Source organism: Hemicordylus capensis, chromosome 4 (assembly GCF_027244095.1).
Source record: "Hemicordylus capensis ecotype Gifberg chromosome 4, rHemCap1.1.pri, whole genome shotgun sequence".
In the NCBI taxonomy this organism is placed as follows: domain Eukaryota; kingdom Metazoa; phylum Chordata; class Lepidosauria; order Squamata; family Cordylidae; genus Hemicordylus; species Hemicordylus capensis.
This window is the reverse complement of record NC_069660.1, coordinates 278,780,070-278,793,298: the sequence shown is the minus strand read 5'-3', so window position 1 is coordinate 278,793,298 and position 13,229 is coordinate 278,780,070. Positions and strand designations below refer to the sequence as shown.

Here is a 13,229-nt window from a genome sequence, read left to right as displayed (position 1 = left end):
GGTGACATCCAGACTTTATTGCTCAAGTGCAACTAAAGAAGTTGGTGGAGCTGCGCAAATTTATGATGCTCAGTGAATGCTATGCAACCACCAGTGGAAGACCTTGTCTTGGACATATACAAGATTGCACTACACAGTTGCATAACCTTGTGCAATCTGTTGTGCACCTCGTCAACATATTCCACAAGTACAAGGACTAGTCTGGAACAAACATTAAGGTTGTGCGCACAACCTCGCTGGGGAGGGTGGGAGGGCTGCGGGGAAGACAGGAGGTCACCTGCCTTCTCCAACAGAGCGGCCACCATCCTCTCCTCTGCCACATTGCTCGCCCACATGAGGGGCAGTGAAGCAGAGGGAGATGCTGGGAGTAGGAGAACTTCCTGCATCCCAGGATGCTCCAGGGCACAGATGTGGCTGCTGGTCTTGAAACAGCCACTTATCCCCCAAGGCTCACAGCTGGAAATAGTGGTGGGCCAGGTGAAAGCCATTTAACCTGGCAGCAGTTACCCAGATGAATGCCAGCCAAGGTCATAAGAACAGCCCTGCTGGATCAGGCCCAAGGCCCATCTAGTCCAGCATCCTGTTTCACACAGTGGCCCACCAGATGCTGCTGGAAGCCACAGGCAGGAGTTGAGGGCATGCCCTCTCTCCTGCTCTTACTCCCCTGCAACTGGTACTCAGAGGCATCCTGCCTTTGAGGCTGGAAGTGGCCTATAGCCCTCCGACTAGTAGCCGTTGATAGACCTCTCCTCCATGAAATTATCCAAACCCCTCTTAAAGCCATCCAGGTTGTTGGCTGTCACCACATCTCGTGGCAGAGAATTCCACAAGTTGATTATGTGTTGTGTGAAAAAGTACTTCCGTCTGTTGGTCCTATATTTCCTGGCAATCAATTTCATGGGATGACCCTTGGTTCTAGTTTTAAGGGAGAGGGAAAAGAATTTCTCTCTATCCACTTTCTCCACACCATGCATGATTTTATAGACCTCTATCATGTCTCCCCTCAGTTGTCTTTTTTCTAAACTAAACAGCCGCAGGTGTTGTAGCCTTGGGTTCAAGAAAAGCATAGGTCAAGCAAAACACAGGCCAAACATTGGGTTAAAAAATTGGGCTCGGGATCAGGCTTTGTCCCGGCGCTTCACATGCACAGCCTAGCCCAGGCTGGACTGTCCTAGCCTGGATTAGGCTGCACATATGAATACCCTTATTATTTTCTTTGTGCTGTGACCTAGTGCTAGTGTAGCAGCATTACATTGGCACAACATTTGTGTGTGTTTCCTGGAGGCGGCGGATTATTTGGATCCTTTTCAATCCTGATTCAAATCTGGCTTCAGTACTGAAACAGCTTTGGTCACTCTGGTGGGTGGCCTATGCCAAGAACTTGACAGGGAATTTGTGTCCCTGCTGATTCTGCTGCACTACTACTTCTACATCTACGAATATTTATATACTGCTTTTTAACAAAAGTGCTTGAAGCAGTTTCTAGTTTGTTTATAGAAACATAAATAATAAATCAATAAGATGGACCTGCCAGCAGCTTTTGGTATCTTAAACCACGATATTCTCCTAAACCACCTGGTAGGTATTGGACTGGGGGTAGTCTTTTGCAGTGGTTCTATTCCTTCCTGTCAGGTAGGTTCCAGAAAGTGGTGTTGGGGAGGAGGTTGCTGATAGATAGCATGGCCTTTAGCTCCCAGTGTCCCACAGGGCTCTTTCTTATCCCTCATTCTTTGTAATGTCTATATGAAACTGCTAGCAAAGGTTGCCTGGGGATTGGGGTGGGGTATCATCAGTACACTGCTTTACATTTCACTGCCATCTCCAGCTGGGGAGGCTGTGATGGCCCTGACTCATTGTCTGGAGATGGTTTTGAGTAGGATGAGGCTTAACAAGCTAAATCTAAGTCTGGATAAGACAGAGATTCTTCTGGTTACAAGATCTGTTGACCCAAGAGTGGGTCATCAGCCTGTTCTAGATGCAGTTGGACTCCCTCTGAAAGAGCAGGTCCGCAGCTTGAGTGTGCTCCTGGATCTGACTTTGTTCTCAGATGTCTAGGTGGCAGTCATGGCTAGGGGCGTGTTTGCCCAGCTTTCATTTGTATGTCAGCTGCATCCATTCCTGGGTCAGGAAGACCTTGCTGGAGTGATCTATGCCCTTGTCACATCACAGTTCAACAGTTGCAATGCATTCTGTGGATGCCTGCCCTTGAAGCCCCTTTGGAAATTACAGTTGTTGAGGAATTCAGTGGCAAGAGATCTAGCAGAGACTGGACACTTGGACCATATCACTCTGTTACTGTGCCAGGAACCCTGGTTGCCTGTGTTTTTCCTAAGAATGGTTCAAGTTGCCGCTTTTGACTTTTAAATCCCTTAATGGCTTAGGGCCAAGTTATCTGATGGACAACCTACTCCCATATAGTTCTGCACAGCCTCTAAGATCAAGTAGAGAGGCTCTCCTGCATCTTCTACCACCTTCTGAAATACAGTTGTCATGGTCCATGGGCAGACTTCCTTGGTGATGGCTCTAGCTCTTTGGAACTCCTTGATCTTATTAAATATTATTGCAAGGGTGCTCTTGCACAACAGCACCAGAATTGTTTTAGATGCCCATAGGCATCTAAAATTGTTTTAGATGCCTATGGGCATTTAGATGCCCATCTGGTGGGTGGTGCACGTCTATGGTACACTGTGCTTCATGTAAACCATCTATATTATTAATTCTCCAGGACAGGCCATGTGTGGGGATGTGGTAGAAAGGAGGAGGTTGGCTGACAGAGTTTGCAAGTAGAAGCACCTGATTGGGCACTGGGGTCTCCATATGCAGATAGAGAGAAGGAGCCTGTGAGAGCAGAAGCACCATGGTGATTGAGGCAGTGGGGATTCCATATGCAGATAGGGAGGAGGAGCCTGTGGCACTGTGGTGATTGGGCAGTGGTGATTCCCTATGCAGATGAGGAGGAGCCTGTGAGATCAGTTGGAATGCAACTGTTACTGGTCAGAAGATGTTCTTGATTGTAGAGGAGAGGAATCTCTATATATAAAAGGATAGCAGGCAGGGGTCTGCAAAAAGATGGGTCATGAGGGAGGAGGAGCGCCTTCAGGAGAAGGAGGATGCCGTTGTGTGAATTAAATGAGGAAACAAGATTAACAAAATCTGTTAACTCAGGGAGGGAGGGAGAGAGAGAAAAACCATGAAGGGTGGGGGAAGAAAGAGTGGGGAAGAGTGAGTGGAGGAGAGATAAAAAGAGAAAAAGCAGGGATGGGAAGAGAAAAATAAGGAAGGGCAAGGGACGGTTCTGAGCCTGTCAGCAGCCTGAGGGGAATGAGCGGCCATGGCAGCAGTGGAAGCAAGGAAGGGCCCATTCAACCACTGCTGCAGTTTGGGCTGCTCCTGGAGGGAGGAGCAGGAGCAGGGTGAAGCCCCGCTGGCTAGGAAGAGGAGGTGGTGGCGGGGAGAAATAATGGTGGTGGCGAAGAGGTGGGCAGACGGCGGGCAAAGCCCTACCAGCTGGTGGGGAGATCTCTGAGGTGAAGGGAGCAATCAAGTACTAACGCGCAAATGCTCTAGAGCGTGAAAGAGTTCCAGCATTGAAGCAGAGAGAAATAATGGCAGCGGTCAAGATGCAGAGGTGGAGGGCCGGTAGGCGAAGCCCCTCTGGCCAGAAGATGGACAGCGGGTGAAGCCCCGCCGGCTAGGAAGAGGAGGTGGTGGCGGGGAGAAATAATGGTGGTGGCGAGGAGGTGGGCAGATGGCGGGCAAAGCCCTACCAGTTGGGAGAAGGAGGTGGGAGGCAGTGGCGGGATGGCCTGGCCCTGGCCCACCCAATGGTGAGAGCAGTGGGGGGGGGAGAGCTACGGAGAGAGAGAGAGTGAGTGAGCAGTGGGGGGGAGAACGAGCGAGCTGTGGGGAAGAGCAAGCGAGCTGCGGGGATGAGAGCGAGCGAGCTGTTTGGGTAAGAGCGAGCGAGCTGCGGGGGTGAGAGCAAGTAAGTGAATTGCAGGGTGAGAGCGAGTGAGTGAGCTGCGGGGGAGAGAGGGCGAGTGAGCGAGATGCGGGGGGAGAGGGAGTGAGTGAGCAAGCTGTGGGGGGAGAGGGAGCAAGTGAGCTGTGGTGGGGAGAGGGAGCAAGCGAGCTGCTGGGGGAGAGCAAGCAAGTAAGTTGTGGGGGGAGAGTGAGTGAGCGAGCTGTGGGGGGAGAGCGAGCGAGTGAGCTGAGGGGGGAGAGCGAGCAAGCTGCGGTGGGGAGAGTGAGCGAACAAGCTGAGGGGGGAGAGGGAGGGAGTGAGCTGCAGGGGAGCGAGCGAGTGAGAGCACTGCGGGGGGAGCGAGCGAGAGATCTATGGGTGGGGGAGAGTGATCAAGAGCGGTGCAATGCCACAGGCTCAGTGCACAACTGCACAGATGCTCTATGCAGGGTCAGATAGTTATTTTCATTTTCATCCGGTTCCTTTTTTGTTTGTAGTAATGGTGCTTCTTTTAAAAATAAAAATAAAATTAAAAAACCTCAATACAATCATAAGGTTTTTTAAAAACAAAATTCTTATTTTTCTTCTTCATGTATTTAAGCAATCCTGGGATCTTTGACCACTGGAAACATAGAAATTGAAAGATGATAAATTGTAACTGTAATTTTATTTATGGTCATTAGACCAAACAGAATAAAAACTAGTAAACATAAAAAATATATATGTACAGTTTACAATTAGGATGATGTCCCATTATACCACTTAAAAACAATATAACTAAACTTAGCTACAGAAATAGAAATTTGAAAGATGATATATTTAACCTACTTCTGCTGGAGACTAGTCTCTGAGACATCTCTATAAAATTTTCTAGAATATTCAAACTTGAGTTTCAAAGGGTATATTTCTTCAGCAAATAAAATGCTGAACAAGGATCTCCTTTTAGCATGGATACTACTGAAAGATGTTTTAGTTCTTCCATCAACATGCAAGTGGCCAACACTTTCCAGAATTTAAAAAAACCAAAAACTTTCCCTACCCCTTTCCTATAACGGTTGGCAGCAAAGAGTCTAATGAAACTATTGTCGGTAAACACAGTTTATTTCAGATTATGGAACATGAACTGAAAAGTCATTCATGCATGTGAATGTGCTACTGTTCAGGGAAGAGTTTCTTCCCATCTTGCATTCCAACGCATGATTCATGAACTGCTGCTACTGTTAATCAAACAAAATGCATGACAGCTAACTCGGATTCTCTCTGCTCCGCTCTGACCCTGCAATCCCCCCTCTGCTGCCGCTTCACAGCTTTTGATTCTAAAACCACAGACAGATTCATAAGATAACTCAGGCTTTTCTTCCCATTATGCTGTTTGCCTCACTCTATAGATTTTCCTTTCATACCGACAGGGCTGATCCTCAAGCTTAGAGTTAAGAACATAAAAACGGCCCTCCTGGCTTAGATGGAGATCCACTTAATTATTAGTTCAGCCATCTGCTTCCTGCCATGGCCAACGAAATGCCTCCAGAAATTCCACAAGCCGAGAATGAAGGCAACATCCTTCCCCTGCTGTTGCTCCCCAATAAAAAGTTGTATACTATCTCTGAACATGGAGGTTCCTTATAATCATCAAGAACAATAGATGATTCAAACTTAGAGAGGAACCTTGGATTTCCCCAGCCTCAGATGTGGAGGGAACCTGAAATTGGTACTTCAGGTGGTCATATATCTCGGTTTGTTGGAAGTAGCCGAGTTGAGCCAGAGGCACACCCCTTGCCTGGAGCTCCTAGTGAGGCCCAGGATGCCATCCCTTGCCTGTCTAACTGGCAAGCCTTTTTTTCATTCCGAGGTAGGGATGTAGAGTAGATCCCAATGGCCAGAGGGGCTGGCTCCACCTGGAATGTACCAAATGTTGATGAAGAGTGTGTGTTCAGAAGCAGTGCACACCTCAGTGCAACAGGGGCATAACTACAATAGGGCAAGGGGAGACAGTTGCCTGGGGGCCCACTGCCTTGAGGGGGGGCAGAGGAAAGTCACATGACTGACTCCCCCAGCTGAGCACCCGCCCAGGCTTCCTTCAGTTGTATTCATCCTCCAAAATTGATGTGGATGTTTAGAGCTGGAGCTACCAGAACAGCATGTCTTTCTCTAGTACTAGCCGACCCCGCTCAGAGCATCTGTGCACTCTTTGGGGCCAGCGGTTACCTGTCCCCCCCGTTCTGCCTCAGTCTCCACTTCCAGGCTCAGCCGCCTCTTCTCCCCATCACCACTTCTGCCCCCCTTTCTCTCCTCCCCTCCCCCCCGCTCCTGGGCCTTGCCTCCGCGGCTGGGTTGGGCCGGGCCCACCGCTGCCTCTGGCCTCTGCAGCCAGGCCTGCAGCTGCCACGGCAACCAATCCTCCTGGGTGTGCTTCAGCCAATCAGGCCCGTCTGAAGCCCAGCCAATCAGCTGGGCGCTGGGACGCACATTCCAAGGCATACCCAGGAGAATTATATATATAGACTATTAAATGACTTGCATAGTCCACAATTTAGGATGATGTTCTGTTGTGGCACGCGCGCGCGCACACACACACACACACACACACACACACACACACACATTTTACTATGCTTTTTGTTACCACTATTCAGCCTCATTTAAGATTTCTTTACTTCATGAGTTGGGGGGGGCATTTTAAATTCTTGCCTCTGGGCCCACTCCAACCTTGCTATGCCCCTGCAGGGCAAGCAGCATTTGGTTTGGCTATCCATCTTCAAATCTTGGTTGCACATGTTGGGTTGAGCCTCAGGTTCCTGCTCTGAAACAGGTTCATACAAGTTAGTTACTGACTTTGAAAGCAGGTTCTGTGTTATATGTGATAGACATGTCCTCTATGGATTTCTCTCATCCCTTTAAAAAACCATCTAAGCTAGTGGCTGTCACCACATCTTGTGGCATCAAAGAATTAATAAATTCTGTGTTGCATGAAAACGGTCTCTCTGTTAAATAATTTGGTGTCACAAGATGTTAGGGATGTGCAAACAGGTTTGACATCGAACGTGTTCAAGGTCAAACCAGTTCAGTTTGATGGTTCAGGGTCGAACTGAACCATCCCCTGTTTGGTCCAACCCCAGACTGAACCCCAGCCCCCAGCCCATTCAGGGGGTTCACCAGCTGTTGTTTTTAATTTTTTTTTAAACTTACCCGCTCTGGGAGTGTTCTTTGAGGTGGCGGGTGTGTGTGTCCGCAGAAGTTCCCCCTCTGCCTGCCGGCCTCCCTTCAGTCCAAAACCAACCCATTTGGCCATTCTTCAGCCCATTCGGGCCTTTTCCCCTGCTGCAGTGGGCATTTTCGAGGCCACTGCGCCTGCACAATGGCCTTCTGCATGGCCTAGGTCATGCAGTGAGAATCAATTTCATTGGGCAACCCTGAGTTGTAGTCTTCTGAGAGAGGGAGAAAAACCTCCCCCACCTCTGTTTCCCTCTCCCTCTGCCTCTCCCTCTCCCTCTCTCTCCACACTTCATGCCTAATGTAATGACTCTGAGTGGATGGGTAAAACCTGGCAAGTTATGATAATTCACAAGCTGAAGACAGCTAAAAATCCTTGCAAATCTGATCAGACATTCTTGATAACCTAGTCCTCCTTTCTTGGCGATATTGAAACTCCAGGGGGAAAAAACAAAAGAATGTTTCTCAACAGTACTAACATATTGCAATATATTGAACCAATTTCTTTAGCTTTTGGTTCCAATTCAAAACGTCAGTTTCTGAGCTGATATTATGTGTTCAACTGAGAACAGTCAATGTGATTGATGTCTCCCCACATAAGTTTTTTAAAAATTCATGCCCAGCACATTCATTTTCCCCCTGTTTGTTTTCTTGTAAAAGTGTGTGTGTGTGTGTGTGTGTGTGTGTGTGTGTGTGTGTTACCCATTTCACTCTGTCATATATACTAATGGAATTATATTTTTCATTGTGAAAAAATTGACAAGTGTAAAGTTTCCTATACCCCAGCCACATCAGTACAACTAAATTTGCCATCACATGTTGCCTATGGCAAAATACTGAGGAGAATGTGGGATTTCTTGCTCAGCTACAAAGTCTGAGGGGTTTTGTGAGAAGTGAAAATGGGCTTTGGTTAAGGCTTCAGTAATTTTTACATGCTGGGGAAGCACATACATATCTGAAAAGCAAAACATTAATGCTGCATATAAGTGAAGTTCTGTCATGGGTATCCGCTGACTCCCATCTGCACTAAATGTCATATTGGGAGTCATTCTGAGTCTAAGGCAAGATTTCTAAGGCAAGATTTCAAGACTGATGTGGGGGTTTCCAGCAAAACCATCCAGAGAATTTCAGTGAAAGCAAAATGCTTTCTTCATAAAATTCATAAAATTTCTGAGGGAGGGAAATTTTCCATACCTTTTCCACACATCTCTATATCATGTTAGTTGTGTGTTGTTGTTTTTTAAGGAGAGGAAGGAAGGGAAGGAAGGAAGGACTCTTTCAAGAATGCAGCAGCCAGTTACTTGAGAGAAGCACATTTACACTTATAACACAAGCTCTGTCATTGCGGCCATCACTTCCATGCTTTACACAGCAGGGTCCTCAGATGTTGTTGGGCTACAACTCTTGTTGTGCCCAAAAATCTTGAGACCGAAAGTTGGAAACCCCTGTTGTACAGGTTTGGGGCAAAGTATTGCACAATTCATTTCTGGATTTCAGATAGGATTAATAAAATATTAAACTCTTCTTTTTGGTCAGTCTGGAAAGGATGTCTTTCAATCACTTTATTCTTCAGTCACTGTATCAGTTTTGGAATAATTCTACCTCTTAGCACTCTGTGGAGGATCGAGGCTTCAACCTCTTAGTTTTGTAAATGAATTGTATTACTAGTGCATTGATATCCCCAAACTTCTTCTTCTTGTAAATAAGCCATTGTATTATTGAATTAATATTTCTAAAACCTTTTCATTACTGTAAATAATATATATAGAATGTTGGCCGGTCTCTGTGTTGCTGGCAGGGTCAAAGGTTTATGCCTGCTGTTTTTTTAGTTGCTCATTTTGAATATCAGTTGACAGTTTGGTTTTGGAGGGAAAAGATATTTTGAAAAATGGAGGGAACTGTGCATAGAGAGAGAGAGTTGGAGTGCAGTCAGAGTGGTCAGTCTGCAAAAGTACAATCTGCAAGCATCACTCTGCAGGAGAGAAGTCAAGAAGCAGTCTACAGGCGAGAACTCTGCAGGAGAGAGGTCTGTAGGAGAGTCCTGGGAAAAGGCAGCAGAGAAGCTTCTCTGAAGACACAGTTGGAAAATCAGACTTGGAGAGCAAAAATCTCAGAAGAGCCAGGTGGGATTGAGCCCCAGGCCTGTGCTGTGGCCAGGATACCAGACTGCACAACAAGCCAGTTGTTGAGAAGAGGGTAAATGCATAGGACTCTGTGTAAGGACCAGTTTAGTATAGGTTAGTGGATGCATTTTCCCAGCCTTTTATTTTCTCTTGTATTGCTCTGTTTTGTAACTCTTTTGTGTCCAAAATTTTGCTGTGTAAAGAACCGAAAAAGATAATGTGTTAACTGAACCAATTTTTCTCAATGTAAACTTACTTATTATATAAGGGATAGAGGCTTGTTAAATTCCCTCCACCCCTAGCCCATAAGCCTTTCCACTCTACTGAGTTTTTGGTAATTTTTGCAAAGGTGTAAAGGCTTGTTGTAGTAGACCCAGACATACAAAAAGTCTACTTGGTGACTTTTGGGAGAGACTGAAGTGTATGCTTAAAGCTCCTATTGAAATCAATGGGATTACTGTAAACTGTAATCATCTTTATAGAGTTTAACCAGAGTCTCTAAATGCTAGCTCAAACAGAGGAATCATGTATTGCTTGCACACCAGCTTTGGGATAAGGGCATTCCATCACTATGAAGCACTACAATTCAGCTTTTCTATAGCTGTGGGTTTTCGATCATTTGACTTGTTTTCCCAGCAAGGTGCTATATATAAAATGTGCCATTTTGCCATTCTAATTTCTTTTGGGTTGATCCATCATTTCCTTAAACTACAAATAACTAAACATTTCCCCCCAGGATGATCTTAACTGAAGAAATAACAAATGGATGTGATGTCCACGAGTCAGTGATATTATTTTGCTCATATATGTTATACAGCTACAACTGTTAAGAGTATTCTGTGTGGGGGAGGATTGAGGCCATGGGACATAGGAACAGAGCTCATGCTAGTGGAAGAGAGTGAAAGAGGACAACTTGGGTGGATCACAAAGGAAACAGCAACCCAGCTGCATCCGTGCTGGGCAGTCATCTCTTTCCAGCTGTTGAACCAGGAGGAGACCAGGAGGAGTTCAAAAGCATCAGGGCACAAAATAGTCCCCAAGCCTGAAGGAATGATTACAACCTGCTCAGGAACAAAGCCCTGCTTGTGGAAGGCAGACAGTGACTGGAAATGGGGCAGCTGTCTATAAGAGGAAGAAAGATGAAGAGGTGTGGGGAGGAAAGGTTGCTTCTTGAGCTGTTCTCAGAGCAAGCCTAGAAAAGAGGAGAGGAAAGAATGCAGTGTGCAGATGTCTGTCACTTCCTTCTTTTGGGTTCCCAGTTCAGATTGAAGCTGCTGGAGATTTTGTTTTCCATACTTTTCACACACCAAGCCATTATAGTTTCCAGTCATGGTGCTCTTACCCCTGGACTTTGGGGATGAAGTCCAGGGATGCCACACCTCTTGGGGGCCCGCAAATCCTCTTTAGACTGTCCTGGGTGGTGTGGTTGCTGCTGGCTCAAACTGTGCTAGATGGCAAAGTGTGATTGTGACCTGTTCCGGGTGCTTTAGAGACAGGGGGGGAGTGGGGAAAGAAACATGGGGGATGGGAATATGTTAAGTTATATGTTGAAATGTGTTTCTGCTAAGGCATATTTGCATACATATACCTGTTTTATATTCTTACATTCTTGTGGATTCAGTTGTTTGTGCCCTCAAGAATCCACGTGTTAAAAATACTGCGTGTGTCATGGGGTGTGTCGGTTTGTGTGTTTGTGTATGTGTGTGGGTAGGGGGATGATGCTTAACTTTCTGCGGGGGGTGGGGGGTAGATCCAGCAAGGGGGGAGGGGCTCTAAAGGCCTTTAGGTCCAGGCTCCAAAATTACCTATGTGATCCTCTGGTCTCCAGGATTGCTTTTAATAGTCACCTGGAGATTGAGATTGATTGCTGGAGATTGATTCCTGGAGACTCCAGGCTAATCCTATAGGGTTGGCAACTCTACCCTTCACTCCATTTGAGGCCTTGGGTAACTGGTTGGGATGACCTGGCAAGCAGATTCAGTTGCAGCTGTGTACACTCTTCCACTCACCCACCCCCACACTATTGAAATCTGGGCTGGCATCAGACTTGAGCATCACTGTGCAGCAGCCCAGGGCCCTTGGGAAAGACCACTACCAGTCTCTGAGGCCATCTCTGTGGCCATAGCCCTTGAGACAAATCCTGCCTTGCCCCCATGTCCCTGGTGGAGATCAGCCCCCTTTCAAAATCATCCCTTGCAAGCTTTGAAAGTGGCACGGGGATAGGGAGGAGGGAATGGTGCAAGCAGCCACCTCTTCTCTCGTCATGCTTCTTGCAAGGGTCAGACCAGTCCCCAAAAGATACTCCAATGGCAGCACCAGGAGGGGCATCTCAGCATCCTGGTGATACCCCAGTAATCTGACACCTGAGGCAACCTCCTCACCTTGCCTCATGAAAAGGCATCCCCTGGTGGTGCCAGAAAGAGTTGTTCTGCCATCACCTCCACTCTCCCATCTTATTTTCCAAGCAAAGCCTCACTGTGAACCTATGGGGAGTGAGGGCCCATGGAGGTCAGTTTGCTGAGGGCCCCATTAAATTTAGAGCCAGCTCTGCTTGAAACAGTTAAAAGGTTCACAATGTTGCTTTTCCTCCAATCCCACCTGTATCATGAAAGATAATGAACTTTTCAGCTGATCTGATGAATGCAGAACAAAATGATCCCCATTCATGCAGCTGCATATTCCCAAAGAGGACCTATCAACACACAATCCTATAAAAGCCAGCAGTGCTCCCCTTCCGTAGCAGAGGCACGAACTGGGGAAGTTGTTACATCCGGTGCATGGAAAGGCCAGGCAGATTCCATCAGGTGAAGCAGTGCAGCTGCAATCTGAACATTTGGAGCATATTGAAGAATGAACTTAGAACTTTCAGCTGTGTTCTTCTGGCAGCGAAGAGCAGAATGCAGAAAACATGGAAAGGCCAAAGTTCAGAAATGTCAAATAAAATGCAAACACCTGGGTTATAATCACATATTTCCCTTAAAGATCATCCTACAAATAGATTGTATCTCTAGGGTGGAAAATTGGCTCTGTAGTGCAGAGTCATGCAGAATTAAAGTTATGAACTTTCTGGTGCTGTGTTTGTTGAGGATACTTTATATTTGCCTTTGCAATCTCTCTTGTAAAGCATAGCACCTGCTGCTATACAATACAATCATGTATACACTGACACACACAAGTTGTCAAACTGCATTTCAAAAAGGGGCCATAAATGTGGTTAGCATTTAGAAGGGCTCAGCATTTTCATCTCTTAAGCAGAGATATTGACACATGTACAGAGTTGCAATCAGGTAAAATTTTGAAATATGAATGACGATGACAGATATTTCACTTTGCTATAAAATTCAGTGAAATCTGTAGCATGGAGGAAACTGATTGTGGCCACCCCAGCCATTTCAGAGGACAAGGTATATTAAGCAGGCATAGAACTGCCTGAATATTTCTGATGCAACCATGATGCAACCAAGGGATTATGCCCTTGATGGGCTAGACTTTTTTTTTTTTTGCTAGTTTATATTTGTATTTTATCTAGTGTTTGAAGCTCCCCCGCCCCCCAACCCCCATTTCTTACACATGTGGAATTCCAGTTTTTGTTTTTGAGGAGTTTCTTAGCACAGTGGTTCCTAACCTGTGTCCCTCCAGATGTTGCTTGCTGAACCACAACTTCCTTCTACCCCAGCCACAATAAATTGCAGCTGGGACCGATGGAAGTTGTAGTTTAGCAACATCTGGAGAACCCAGGTTGGGAACCATTCTCTCAACATACTGGCAGTTTTGTATCATGTTGGGTATCGCGTCATTTTGGTATTGATGTAGGAACTTTCTCACTTTGTTGTTTTGGAACTGGATTACTGGCTTCTGACAAGAGGGGATGGGCTTACATACGTTTTCATGTAGCATCCTGAAATCACTCTGACCTGGTCTGCATAGCCAGC

The 13,229-nt window shown here is 46.3% G+C and overlaps 1 long non-coding RNA gene across 5 annotated transcripts in view; it reads right to left on the bottom strand.

Moving 5' to 3' along the window:
- LOC128323517 (uncharacterized) overlaps window positions 1-13,229 on the bottom strand; it is a 49,919-nt gene that overhangs the window by 11,315 nt on the left and 25,375 nt on the right. For 3 of the 5 annotated variants that reach the window (XR_008306309.1, XR_008306307.1, XR_008306308.1), the window contains exon 1: window positions 4,793-6,239. The exons of 1 other annotated variant lie outside the window; for it this stretch is intronic. This is a non-coding gene — a long non-coding RNA (uncharacterized LOC128323517). Of the gene's footprint in view, window positions 1-4,792; window positions 6,305-13,229 lie in introns of those variants that run through there. One more of the 5 variants, XR_008306310.1, reaches the window with a different exon arrangement.